Source organism: Pholcus phalangioides, unplaced genomic scaffold (genome assembly GCF_987345545.1).
Source record: "Pholcus phalangioides strain wild (caught in Gottingen) unplaced genomic scaffold, Ppha-v1.0 ptg000018l_1, whole genome shotgun sequence".
Lineage (NCBI taxonomy): Eukaryota > Metazoa > Arthropoda > Arachnida > Araneae > Pholcidae > Pholcus > Pholcus phalangioides.
The window spans coordinates 21,274,612-21,289,949 of record NW_028301611.1 but is presented as its reverse complement, the minus strand read 5'-3'; the positions used below and the strand labels follow the sequence as shown (position 1 = coordinate 21,289,949).

At 33.3% G+C, this 15,338-nt stretch overlaps 1 protein-coding gene across 1 annotated transcript in view; it reads left to right on the top strand.

Annotated features, from left to right (window-relative positions):
* The window catches only part of LOC149072062 (uncharacterized), a 59,115-nt gene that overhangs the window by 31,375 nt on the left and 12,402 nt on the right, over positions 1-15,338 (top strand). Inside the window, exon 6 of the transcript XR_016194553.1 lies at positions 5,275-5,376. The gene's annotated coding sequence lies outside the window, so the exon portion shown is untranslated. The remainder of the gene's footprint in view (positions 1-5,274; positions 5,377-15,338) is intronic.

Genomic DNA, 15,338 nt, shown 5'->3' with positions numbered 1-15,338 from the left:
AACAGCTGTTGTATTGGCACACAATAGACAATTGAAAGTACAACAGAGATGAGATTTTTTTAAACTCAAGCACCTGTTATTTTGATGTATTTACGAGTCTGAATTTACTGGTTCGCAAGTAAAATGACATGCACTCTGTATAAGAATGTCATAATACTAAGGGGGGGGGAGAGCTCTGCCCCCCCTTCCACTTTTGGCAGCCAATCTCCCCTTCCCTTCATCAAGTAACCCCACAAAACTTCTCCACGAGGGTCCCCAGACTCCAATTCACCGAATTTTAGTGAGGGACCCAGATTGGATTCATCTCGGGCTTCCGCTGTTGCAAAATTACGGAAAATAATGATATTAATCCATGGCCCCCAAAATTAATCCTGTCAATTTCCACATGGACCCCCCGACCTGGAAGCTTGTTGGTCATTCCCCCGCTGCGAGTGCTATGAAATATTTTCATTTGTATTCACTTTACCAACGAATAAAACCCATCGCCCCAAACAAAATATGTTTACAAAATACATTTATTTCGGGCTTCAGCTGTTGTAAGTTCCACAATGTTAAACGAAAGACAACAATGAGATTCATCCAGGGCCCCCAAAATGAAAACTATCAATTTCCACATCGGCCCCCAACAGGCTCATCATTGTGGGGGGGGGGGGGAGTTATATATACACATACATTGAGTACATGTTCTTTGTCCCCCCCCCCCCCCCTGGAAAAAGTTGAAATGACGGCCCTGGTCATGGCAAATATTCATTTTACCAACGAATAAAATCCAGCGCCCCACGCAATTACTCCGGGCCGAATCCGCTGATTTTTATGGGGGGGGGGGGGCAGCTGGACTGGAAATATCTTGGGCTTCCGCTATCGGAAATTTTTCAGTTTTAAAGCAGCAAGAAAACAATGAGGTCCATCAAGGGCCTCTGGAAATTAAACTTTTTAACTTCCCCATGAAGGTATATGTGCAATGCCACCCCCAGGTACCAAGATCCCGTGTGTTGGGAGCACCGGTGATTTATGTATATTATACAATGTCGGCATGACCCCCACAAGGGCAGGGCTGATAGGGGCTGGAACGAGTCTTATCACTTCTTGATTTTTCATACTATAAATTAACCACAGAGGGGCCCACTATCTCTCCCATCCTAGGGGCCCCTACTGTAGGAAGTAGGACTCTGTACTTACACGTAACTTAGTCCCGATGGAGGATATGCAAGAGTTAAATGAAAACTTGAACCAAAATTGTAACCGACTTCCGTAACCCAAAAATGTAACCGACTTCCGTAACCCAAAAACGTAACAGATTTTCGTTACATAAAATCATCACTAATTTTGGTTGCTTAGAAACAGGCCCTTTTCGAGTTTGGGATTTTATATTATAGAGTAGATAATAATTAATTCAAAGCAAAAAAGATCGAAACCCCTTTAGAACGTTGTTCAACGGATGTCTTTTAAAACGACATAACGTACTAACAAGAACGACGGGGGGGGGGACAAAGCATATGTACTCAATGTGTGTGTGTGTGTGTGTGTGTGCATATATATATATATACCATTTTTAGTGTATTTTCAAAAGCTGGGAGGGGCAACGCCCCCCCCCACACCCCAAATGACGGGCTTGCCCAAGAGGTTAACGAAGTTACGCTGGAGATTTTTTTTCCATGAGATGCTTCAATAATTTGGTGACAATTTCAGTAGAACATTAAATTACACAAAAATCATAGTACATAAAACAAATGGTATATAGAACATTCGTTAAAAAATATGCACGAAGATACCCTAACCCAGCGGTTCGTAAATTTTTTTTTCACTCACGGAGCCCCATGGGCCTTTTATTTTAATTGATTTATCATATTTTGTTTATTCATTTCATTTTCCTCAACCAGTCGCAGAGCCCTGGAAAATGCATACGGAGTACCAGTTGAGAGCCGTTGCCCTAACCAAGTAACTAACGAGTGAATTAGCACAAATATAACTGAAGTAATAACTGGAGGAAGAACTAATAACTAGTTCTCTTAGCACAAGCTGTAGTTTTTTGTGTGGATGATGAATGAATTATTGGATTCGGAATAAACCTCAGAACAGTGGTTAAATTTCATAGGTTTGAATATATATTCACAGATACGAATACTAAATATTTTTGTCAAATAAATTAACAATCTCTAATTTACTGGTAAAAACTTTCCTTTTCTTTCTTTTTCTCAACTACAACGTGGGTATTTATGCCATTTTCAAACCAAGTAATCCTTATTTTCTCCATAAGCTATTCTTTTCAAACATTGATAAGTTTGGGGAGGAGAGGACTGTATTGTTGCAGGAAGGGGCAGTTTAACGACACTGTGTACCTGTCACTAACCGTACAATGAGATGGGGGAAGGAACTGGTTCCTGGCGAACGCATTTATGAGTTCGAGCCGAAATGACGGTAGTTGTTTTTGGACTCATACATGAGTTCAGGCCGAAATGACGGTAGTTGTCTTCGAACTCATATATGAGTCTTCACCGTTTTTTTTTTTTTTTTTTTTTTTTTTTTATTTGGGTCCTTCAGAAACAACTCCCCGTGTTCCACAGAGTATACCACGAGGCTTACAAACGTAAGTAACAACAACAAACATATACGGTTCAAGAAACTCAAAATTTGCAATACAGCGTAATACAAAAGAAAGGAAAAATCAGATCAGTATGTACAATAACAATATACGAATGCACTTCAAAGCGCAATATTGCACCAGTGAATGCCATATGGTATCAATGAAAAAAAAAAAAAAAAAAAAAAAATTCAATACACACACATGAATAGAAAAATATACGACCACACATAAGTATATATATATATCCACACATACACATATATATACACACACCAATACATACATACAAAGATAGTGAGAAAAAAAAAATAAATAATAATAATAATAACAATAATAATAATAATAATTAGTACTTAAATGGAAATTTTGATTAATTATTCAAGAATCGAAAACAGCACTTGCAAGGAAAATGAGAATGTACACATTGTATATACAAAAAATAAAATAGAAACCAATTATTTTTTCGCAAAGATATTTTGTACATATATTTTTAGAATGCGAAGGACTTCCTTTGATTTGACCAAATCGGACAATGCAGGCGGCCAAGAAATAGACAGTTTCTTAAGTTCTTTTCTGAAATGAACCCTCTCCTTCGTTAGATTTTTGCACGACAGAAGAAGATGCATAGGATCTTCTTCATTGGTTCCACATATACACAGCGAACTACTGGCAAGTTTCATTCTCGCGAGATAACTTTGAAAATTCCCATGCCCAGTAATAAATTGGGTCAGATGGAAATTTGTGGAGAAATGGTAACACTTCCTTCTCGCCGGAATCGAAGGGAAGAATTTCTTTACCGGCCTGGCATTTTTGGAACTGACATACTCTGTGTTCCACTGATGGATTGATTTGTGTCGATACACATATTTATAGTGAGATTTTGGGACTTTCACATTTTCTATGACATTAAGAAGTGTAGCAGACCGTGCGAGATCATCTGCCCTCTCATTCCCAGTGATGCCACAGTGACTTCGAACATGTGTGAAATCGATTATATATTTTTTCTTTTTAAGATCATTTATAAGACATTGTGTCTCCACCACAAGTTTTTCTGTAGAATTTATATCTTGTAGACTTTGCAAAGAAGAGAGAGAATCTGAACATATCAGCGCGCTATTATTATCGTTTCCAACACAAAATGAAATCCACTTGGTGGCAAGATTCAAGCAGAGGAGCTCGGCTTGAAAAACAGAACAGTTATTTTCTAATCTGAATTGGCGAAACAGGAGCTCATTCTCTTGCTTATAAGCAACGTAAGCGAGACCCACTTTGCCATCAATTTTACTGCCATCAGTGTAACAGATGAGATCGTACTTAGGAAAAGACTCTTCATTGTAATTTACAAGTGCGATAGCAGCTCGTGTCGCTGGGTGCGGAAGAGATGAAAAAGGTACTATACCCGAAAGGGAATTGTCATCACAATTTCTTGAAAATATGTTCTTGGCCTCGTTATTGTAGAGGATAAGGATGTCAATAGGTGTTTGCCCAGAAATAGCAAATAGTGCCTCGTAGCTAACTGAACGATATCCTCTAACAATTCTCAAAAGAAATCTCCGCTGAACTTTCAGAATATTCTTCACCGTTTAGAAGGTTAATAAATTAATTTTTTAAAAAACGGTAAGATTAAAGATGAAATGAGACGGGGGAAAAGCAACCACGTGGGAAGGGTAAAATAAAATAATGGATGCCCCACAAGAAAGAAAAAAAAGGGCTGTTGCACAAGTGCACTAAATCTTTAGTATGTTATAGTAGTTTTAGTTAGAGCCGTCTTAAAAGCATCATGGGTCCCCGGGCCAAGTGATTGATTTTTCTGAGACCCTACAAGACAAATTTTCGAAAATTTCAACCAGATCTCATTTTTGTGAAGCCCTCTTCTTTTGAGGCCCCTGGGTCATGCCCGGGTGGGTTCATGCTTTAAGATGGCACTGGTGTTAGTAAGTTATAGTAGTTTTCACCCTTCCCACTTTGGTACTTGCTCACCACCTGCTTCGCCATTGAAGTGACAATCCTTTACCTTCAAGCATATTGGCACTCACTGGCTTCCCACTTCTACCGCGATGAGGCACGGGTTCCCAACCTAAGATTTGAACAAGAGAGTTCTATAATTGTTTCTTGGAATAAAAGGAAAAAAATTGGGAGTGGGCGAACTGAAATTCAAACATAAAAAAATAAGGGCCACCCTAAAATATATATATATTGTGAGAAAAGAAAAGAATTATCTGTGGTTGTTAGTGCATTGTTTTGGCCAAAAATTGTTTTTGTAACCAAGTCATTTCTGTCATTTTGCTTTGAAAAAAGTTAATGGAAATTTTTTTTTTAATAATAATCATTTTAAGAATTGTTTTTCTGATGCTATAATTATGTTGTCTAAGGGGGTACCCTCCCACATTCTACTTTTAAGTCCTGCTTTTTCTCACTTTTTATAATTTTTTAAGTGGGAGCCTTACTTTTGGTTATTCAAGCATTTTTAGAATAAGGAACTTTGTCCCTTGAACAATACATTACTTAAACAGTGTTGCATCTTTCAAAATCTGTTTTATTAATTAACAATAGAATGGAAAAGTAACATTTAGAATGGATCTGATATTTATGTTTTTCAATCAGAGTTGTCATGAGAGTTCCCTATAAAAATGACTGATTCTTCAGAGATCTTTCGATTATGAATGTTCATATGTATATTTTTCTCATAGCTTTCAAAGTTTGTTGGTGCCTCATCATATGTTCTACTTGTGAACTACAACAGTAGCTGCATTTCCGTGTTTTTTCTATTTGTCAAGCTGATTATAAAGACGGTATGTAAAAAATAATCCAACTTTCAATATAAAATTAAATTTTGAGCAGATCAGAAAATTTAAAATAACAAAATAAATATTTTATTATTTGGTAGTTATATATGGTACTTAAAAATATAAAACACTTTAATCTGTATAAAATTAAGTTATTTTTTTGTTATTTAAAAAGAACCATTTGACAACAAATTTTCGACTTTTAATATGTAAGTAAATAAGTTTTTGTTTGTTTCTGAAGCCAAAAACCTAGAGATGTAAAATTCTGGAGAATAATCTTTCGGAGTATATTCTTGAGAATATTCTCATCAAGGAGAATATTGGAGAATATTCTCTGGTAGGACTACCTTTATAAATAACTTGAGAATATTCTTATAAGTTCTTGATGAGGATATTCTCCTATTATTTATAATATAGTTACATATAATCCCCAAAGCAGAATGTTTAGCACTGTTCTGCGACGAGCCCTCGGCTGACTGGAAACAGTAAAAATCCCCATACATGTAATAGTGTTTTTTGCACTTTTTCTTAAAATTCTTCCGAATTGTTCTGCAGTAGCGCTAATTGTTCTGCGACGTACGTCGCAAATTTTGGCACATTCTTCTTTGGGGCATATAATATCCTTGAGAATATTCTCTGGAAGGACAACTTCCATAAATTACTGGGAAATATTCTTATAGAAAATAATAAGAATTATTCTGAAGTTGTTAATAATAGTCCTTCTAGAGAATATTCTCGAATATTCTCCTCGATGAGAATATTTTTCAGTTACCGAAATCTTTCCAGAGAGTATTATCAAGAATATATGTAATAATATGTATTATAATAAATGATCTTGATAAATAACTAGAGAATAATAATTATTTTTGATAAGAATATTGTCTAGTAATTTATAATAGTAGTCCTTTGACAGAATATTCTTTGTTTCCGTTTCTCTTCCCGTTAAGATGATGGGAATATTTAAGTTTGTAGACCACAATATTAAAGTTTGAAATAAAGAAAATTAAACTAACAGGGCTGAATTGCACAACTTTTAACCAGTCAACTGTCCAATTAATTTCTCCGAGCGTTACCCGCAGTGCCCACTTTTTTTTGAAGATGCGCGCGCTTTTTCCCTTTTCTTGGAAGTTTGAAATATTAAAATATTTTTTTTATAGTTTGAATGTTTCGAGACATAATATGACACCCCAAAAGTGGAGAGGGGTGGTCATGATGTCCTGTGACTAAAAGAAATGCTATTGATGGATTTATGTGGAACCATAGTAGTTGAACCATTGCTAAAAGATATATGAGTAATAAAACAAATGCATCTTCGCAAGGGAGTTGGAAATTGAAACAAAAACGATGGGGATGCAGCTTTGCAAAGCATGACAAAGATAATAGTAATAATAATCTCAGACCTTGAAATATAATTGCCAACTCCATCTATAGTTCGTTTCAGGTTAACTTTGCAGTGAAGAGGAAGCTACGAGGGAACCGCATCACTCGTTGCTATGACAACGAAAGCCTCTTAACCTATGTATCGATGCGCAGCCTCGGTAAGGTATGGCTGATTCTCGCCAATCTCGCAGAAAAAATATTTTTTACGTATAACGTAATGCTTGTAGAAAAAAAAATTGCAGTCAGTTAGTAACAATTAGCTAATGAAAAAAAAAAACCCATCGTCGATACTTTCCGAAATTAAAGTGCGGTTTTTGAAATCATTTTTTTTATTGAAAAGCATCTTAGTAACTCCTATTAACCCAGTTTTCACGTAGTTTGAATTTGGGAATAGCCCCAAATAATAATAATAAAAATGATAAGGAAAAATTTAGAATTCTTTTACTCACTTTTCTTGCCGAAATTTCCGTCGCTCACCCACCCGAACGCATATACGTTGATGCCACTTGTTATCACTACAGTTTGTCATTTTTTACGGATTCCCATTCTATGGAATCCTCACTTGACGTTGTAGAACTATCTGATTCTCTATTACTTATTAATTGTTGTTGCTCCATCAAGCCACCTGCAATCCAAAATTCCTCTTCTTTTTCAATAACGTGCTTTATGCATTATTGCCAAAAAGAACGGAGAACGTTTTAGCGTGTTTCTATCTCTGGTGAAAAGACACAACTGTCACAGAAGGAAAAAATACACTGCAAGCCTAAACCATTGTGGGTCTCTCTCTCTCTTGCTTATTTATATTTATCCTTATAAAGGATTATACTTATAAAGGATCTAGTATAAGACTCTGCACGTTACATGACTGTGTGCTTCAAATGATTAAAAACTCTTTTTGGTGACAACATTTTGCACTATCAATTCTGGGCACGTAAAGTGGATTTTGTGGGTGACACATTCATCAAAGAATTCAAAGAATTTAATTCTGTTGTGACATGCTTTTTTGCATGCTTCATTTTTCAAAATAATGGTTTTTTTGCACTCAAGAAAAATGGAGGGCATATTTAAGCTACCAAAAAAAAAGGTGTCGTGGTACAAAGGTCATTCATCTGAGTGAATATCATATATTGCTGCTTTTCTCAATAAATATGAGGACGATTACTCCAGCATAAGTTTCTTAAAAATAAGTTTTGACAATGAAATTCTAACTCTTAAAATACGGGTTCAGTTGACTTTCGTTTCTGAGTTCAGTAGGAAAGTTATGCTAATCGACAATTTGAAAGGATCAAACTCCCCATTCACACATGTTTTGTGGAGTAAGTTAATAGATTTAAAATTTTTTACGCTCAGATTTCAAGGGTATTTTTACAAAAAAAAAATTTACAAATGAGTACAGCAGAGTCTTGCTTATCTGACATAAACGGGTCGGCAGAACGTCGGATGATACGGAGGTGTTAAGGAAAAGCCTATTAAATGTCAAACTATGTTATAATTTTGCAAATTACGAACATAATAATCATGCTTACAGCAAAACAACAGAGAAAATGAAGTGAGAAAATGAACTTACAGTTACAGAATATTTTGAAGTTAAATACACAGTACTTAAAGTTCAGTCCTCTGATGATTTAAAGAAAATTTTGATCATAGTTTGCTTTCCTGATGAGTGCCATTTCTTTGCTGCCAAATCTTGCCATCTTTGCAGCATCATTATCTTGATTCCTGTAGCTTCTTGTTGCTCAATGTAATTGCAGTGTCTAGAGCCTTAACTCCGTCGTTATGTGAAATTCTGAAACCTCAACAATTGGTGTTTGATAATGTTTTTTGCGATGGGACGTCCGATGATACGGAAGGTCAGATAAACGAGATTCTACTGTATGTTGGAATTGATGAATGACATAGTATTCTGCTGAAGACACAGCAGCAGCAGAGAAGAGTTAAAATAAATTTACTTCACACAAGACATCCAACCAGAGTGTCGTCTTAACGCATGGGTTGGACTGAGCACAGCCCAGAAACCTTAAATGCAGAGGGGCCTCATGAAAATGAGATATGGTTCAATTTATTGATAGTAAGCATTTCTAGCAAGGCAGAGGCCTCAGAAAAATCATTTTAGCCGAAGGGCCTTTGATATGCTATTTTTTTAAAATGTTTTATTTATTTTTAAATTTTTATTTCTTGTGAAAAAATAATTTTTTTTTGTGAACAAATATGAAATTTCCGACCTGAATTTTTTTTTTGTGAATAAATGCAAAATTTATGATTTAAAAATTTTTTTTGCAAATAAATGCAAAATTTTATGATTTTTAAAAAAGCATTTTGTTAAATTTTGGATTTTTTTTTGTCAAATATACATACAAATATACACACATATTCTGAATAAACAGCTTTATTTCATTGAACGCAGTAATCAGTTGTTTAAATAAAATGGACCACAAAATTACATATAATCTGCTCTAGACTCTTTTGTATGTCAAAAAAATTTCAAATTTTAATCAATATTTTGTTTTAAATATTTATTTATTCAATATTGGTTGGCCGAGGCCTATACAAGGGAATGCGGAGGTAAAGTTAGACAGAAACGATGTTACAAAGAAAATTTGAAATTGTTGTACAATCAATAATGTTTGACGGGAGGTTGGTCGGTTATTGTTCGAGGAAAGAAACTGAATTTGAAACAATCTGTTGGATGCAAAGATGGGTTTTAATTTTTGTGAATGGTTAATTCTTTTTGAAAAGTATGAACCTGGGGTTAGAAAATTTGAGGTGTCGATATGAATATGGCCGTGAAGGATTTTAAAAAGGAAAGATAATCAAGAGATATATCTACAGATAAAAAGCAGTTGGATATTGAGTTGGCGCTTGAGTTCAGTGACGGAGGCAGAGGATGACCAACAGTTAGGAATGAAGCGGGCGGATTTATTTTGAAACGATTCAAATTTGTCTGTATTGGAGAGAATATGGAGGTCCCGAATTTCACATACATGGGAGTACAGAAAGGATGTAGGTTTGGAAGCAGAGATATCTGAGGTGACGGGTGGAGTTTTTGAGGTTCCGACGAATAAAAAAAGAGTTTTTGGAGACACTTATGAAAGACGTAATCAACATGGAGATTCCAACGAAGGTCGGCAGAAATAATTACACCCAGATATTTATAATTAGAAACTTTGATCAAAGAGTTATTGATAGTGTAAGAAGAAATGAGGGGGGGGGGGGTCATTTTCCATGTCAAATCACCCAGCCATGAAACCCATAGTCACAGATTTTGATTTTTTTTTATTTGTTGCTTTCACCATCCTTATTAACCATGGAAAATATTATTTGCATATTTCTAAAACTTTTTGAGAAAAAAATGTTGAAATTTATCAAAAAATGGTGCAGATGACTTTTCCGAGGCTGAATTTTTAAGCATCATTGTTTGAGAAAATAAATCATAACTTTTCAATTTTCAATATATTCAAGTGAAGTTTTCATTAAAGTGTTTACAAAAACATACAGAATATGAATAAAAATAATTCATACACTTACATTTGAAATTTACATGCAAAAAAATTATGTAAACTTTGTTTTCATGGAATTTTTCTTGAGAAAAAAAAAAAATTTCTAACGTATTTTTAGACCAGAGGCTCAGCAGTTACCAAAACAACTTTTATTCTAAATTTCTCCTAAATATATCAAGTAAAAGATTAGAGAAAAAAATAATGGTTTTTTGACAGTTAATATATTTATTCTGGCTCACAACAATAAATTCACCGAAATAAAACTAGATATCGCCGATTTTGAATCATTCAACTAGATACTGAAATGCGACCCATCATCCCATATTCCAATTATTATCTTTTGTTTATTGCTTCTACCATCCTTTGTTGATCATGCAAAATTTCATGCACATATCCCAAGAACTTTTTGAAAAAAAATGTTTCCTCATCCCACGAATGATGCCTCTAAGGCTAACCCCATTATAGCAATATTATTCACAAAAATATATCATAATTTTGCAGATTTTCAAAGCATTCATAAGAAATTTTCTTTAAAATGCTCACAAAAAAATGCAGATTATGAATAGGAAAGAAAATTTAAATCTTAGATGAAAAAAAGTCATTTAAATTTAAAATTTAAAAATTTTTTTTCAAATTTAATCTTTTTAATATATTAAGAAGAAAAATATGGAAGAGTAAACATTATTTTGACAGGTAATACATTTGAGTAACAAAACACAATTGTACTTATATGACTACATTAATTATATTTGTACATTTTGACTTAATATAATGATTCGTGCTTAATAAAAAAAAATTATATTTTATTTTTCATGTACGCTTATACATTTAATACAGTATTCAAATCAAATCACATTTATTCATTTCCAACGTGCAGAGATTTAGATTAGTTTAAAAAAACATATTTATCATCCAGAGACTGTGATGCCTGTACGGATGATTGAAAATTTACACGATAATTAATGAATAAAATATATAAAGCATACGACATAAACAGAAACATAAAAAAAGGCATATATACAACATAAAAGAGACAAAATTATCACTGTCAAATAAAAAAATATGTGAAGATAAAAAATCAAGAACGAAAAAACATGCACAACACAAAACAGACAAAGTTCTTAATGCATGGCAAGAAATGTAAAATAAAACCAAACATTAGATAAAAATATATATGAAAAAAAAAAATGAAACTCGCACATACATAGACAAACAAAAACAATTTTTTTTAATTGAAAAAATATACGTAATTCAAGTGGCAAAGCTAAATTGAATAAATAAAAGAGTCTACATCGTCTATTGAAATTAATAATTTGAATAATGATTTTTTAAATGTCGCGTGTGTGGGTATATTTTGTATTTCTAGTGGTTGTTAATTATATAATTTCGGAGCTAAATAATAAAAATTTTTATGAAAAAGTTTTTTCCTAAAAGTAGGAATACGGTAAATCATATGAGGCCTTTGCTCGGATCACCACCCCATATAATTGTACCATAATTTATAAGTTAATAAAACCAAGCGTAGTATACGTCTTTCAAGAAATTAGCAGAAACTTTCTTATATAACAAAAATTATTTGAAACAAAACTAAGTTTTTTGAGTAGTTCATGAACATGAGATTTCCATTTTATACAAATACAACGCCACAACAGGCAAAATGCTCAACGAGGTGGCTGATAAAAAGATGCCCATAAAAATATGGATGTCATATAATTCAAAAATACAGCAACCCAATTAAATAAAAATGCAATTAACACAAGTTATAAATTAACAAAAATTTTAAATTGCTGTCTACCTTTAAACCCAAGTATTTAATACTATTTACTTCTTGAATTGCATCGCAATGACAATGATGTTGAAAATCACAAGCGAGGGTGTGAAATTTAAGATTAAGATGTAAATCAGATTGCGTAAGACTGAAATTAACATATTTTGTCTTCTGTAAATTTAATTTTAAATCATTAGCATAGAACCATTTTTGAATTAATATTAAATCGATGTTAATATGATTCTTAAGGCTGTCAAGATCATCACATGAATGCATTAATACAGAATCATCGGCATAAGTGATCATGGAACCGTCAAATTCTAAATTACAAAGATCATTAATGAAAATCAGAAAAAGCAAAGAACCCAATATAGATCCTTGTGGGACTCCTCTATTTATATGGGCATAATTACTCAAATTATCTTGTATTTTGACTCGTTCTCTATTATATAAATATGAAGTGAACCAATTTAAAATATGACCCCAAATACCAGCTGCATTGAGTTTTGGAATGAGAATATAATGGTTCACATTGTCGAAAGCCTTTGAAATATCTAAAAATATTGCAACAGTAAATTTGTTCTTGTCAATGCCATTTGACATAAATAAATTTCGAGAAGGCCAAAAGAGCATTTTCAGCGCCTCGTCCTTTTATAAAACCAAATTGGTTTTTCACACAATACAAAAAATTATATATTCTAATTGAAAGAAGTTTTTCAATAAGTTTAGAAAAAACCGGTACAATTGAGATAGGCCTATAATTCAGCAGAGAATTTTTATCACCAGCTGTAAAAACAGGAGTAATAGTGGCTCGTTTTAGTGACTCAGGAAATATAGCAAGTTGAAATGAGGTATTTATGAACTTTGTGATCAATACGACATCATTTGCAGCAAACTCTTTAATCAAATATATATTAATTCCATCGTAATCAGAGGAATTAGTTTTAGAAAAAGAATTTAAACTATTATGTACCTCAAGATCCACTACATCAAAAAAAGCAAAGGAATTTATGGTAGGCGCAAGGTATTTTTTAAAATCATCATAGTTACCAAATAAAGATGTATTGTGGCTTATATGATCAAAGTGGGTGTTGAATCGATTTGCAAGTTCTAGAGTATTAGCAGAATCTGGCAACACAATAGTTTTATTTTGGTTTTTCACAATACTGTTAATAAATTCCCATTTCTTTTTATTTGTATCGCATTTCATAACCTGTTGCTTATAATGTTCATTTTTAACTAATTCAATACACATTTTAAGCTCATTGGCTGTGCATTGATATGCTGTTCCTGTAGATTCTGTCAAATGGATATTTCCGCATTTTTTATACAGTTTTTCTTTTCTACGAACCATACGTAGCACTTTGTTTGTCATCCAGTTATTATTAAATTTATGTGTTCTCCTAGTGCGATATTTGAAATTATTTTTAATAGAATTCAATACAAATGCAAAAATTTTATATTGCTCATCGATATCAACATTATCCTTCCAATTGTATTTAGAATTATTTAGAAAATTAGAAAGCATATTTTTTTCGATTACTGTAAAGTACCTGCAATCAGAAATTTTTGAGCTTGGATTTGTATCATGGCTCAATTTCATAACTATGGGAAAATGATCAGTTAGATTATTAATAACTATTCCAGAAGAAATAGTGGATGAGTTATTTTGTGATTTTAAAAAAATATGATAGATGCAAGTGGATGTATCTCTGACTCTAGTAGGTTTATTTATCAGACACTGAAAACCATATTGGCTTAGACAGTTCAATACATGGACGTCAATACTGTTTGTAAAAATGTCTATATTTAAATCCCCAATAATTATAATATTATCGAAATTAAGGTTTGATAAAACCGATTGGAGCTCATTATAAAATTCAGCTATTGTAAATTGGTGAGAACAATAGATAGATAAGAGTGCAATACTAAATTCCCTACTGAATAATAGGATACATTCAGCCGTATAGTAAAATGAATATCACAACACACCATACAAAGACTGCAATTTTCTCTGCAACAGAAAAACGAGTTGAAATCATCCAACTTATTATACAAGTTCACTTCATTACCATAAATCCAGATTTCAGAAAAAATTAATAAAGATATTTTGTTTAAACAACCTGAAAATCCGGTTAAAAGTTATCATAGTTAGCTCACAAACTCTGAATATTTGTATGAAATATATTTAAAGTATACTTGGTGGGTAAAGATGTAAAAAATTCACTTATATCATCCAGACCTGTAATAATTTTACAATCATAAGTTCAGTTATATCAGTTATCCAGGTTCAGTTATATCAGTTAAGAAAGTGAAGGTAAATCCTTTTCAGAGTTTATTCGTACGACTCACGTTCGTACGACTCACTTTTTTTTACGAAAGGATGATTCATTCTTTCGCAAAAAAAATTTGCCACCACGTACCCAACCAAACTTATAGTCATGCTCAGCTTTGAATTTTTGTACAAGGAAAAACAACTTCTTCAGCTCAGGAGTTAAATGTTCATTGAAATATACCGGCATAGTAGAGAATCGTGAATTGATTTGTGATGCACATACTTTTTTATCTTTCAGTTTCTTCAACACCTGATCACGCACCAGCTTGGACGAGAACTGAATGATAATCGGTTTAGGTTTGTCTTTATATTCATACTAGGCACACGGTGAGCAACCATTATGTTGTTCATCATTCACCCAAATAAGATCTGGGACAGATTCTCATTTTCTGATTCCAGGACATTAGTAATCTCCATTTTAGTACGCCTTGAATATTGCTTCAACTCTGTGATGCTATATTGCAGTTTCCTCATTTCGGATTTAATCTCCATATTTTCAGTTGCGAGAGCCTCATTCCTTGATTGCAATTCCGCATTTTTGTTCTGTAGCTGAACTAAAGAGTCCTTCAGATCTTTTATGACAGCATTATTGAAATCGATCACTTGTTTGTTACGAAGTCCTTGAGATCGGTGTTTTGTTGCATAATCCTCTCCCAGAAATCTGAAATATTCATGCAATCACTACCGCCCGCAAAAGTATCCTTAGGAGAGGACGTACACGCTACACAAGTCCATTTCCTCTGTTTATCCTGTGAGAATTTACGTATAGCCTTACCGCTGAAACCGCCACACGTCAGGGTTTAAACTACGGTCACATTTTTTGCAAAATGTGAAATAAAATCGCAGAAGGCGAAAAAAGTAGTAACCACTTTCGCAAAAAAGTGTACAGGATGTATGCAACGAGTAGACATCCAACCATCAGTCATTACATTAGCATTGTAGCATTTTGCTAAAGCTTTTTTGCGAAAGGAATTTTTTATCCAGCTTA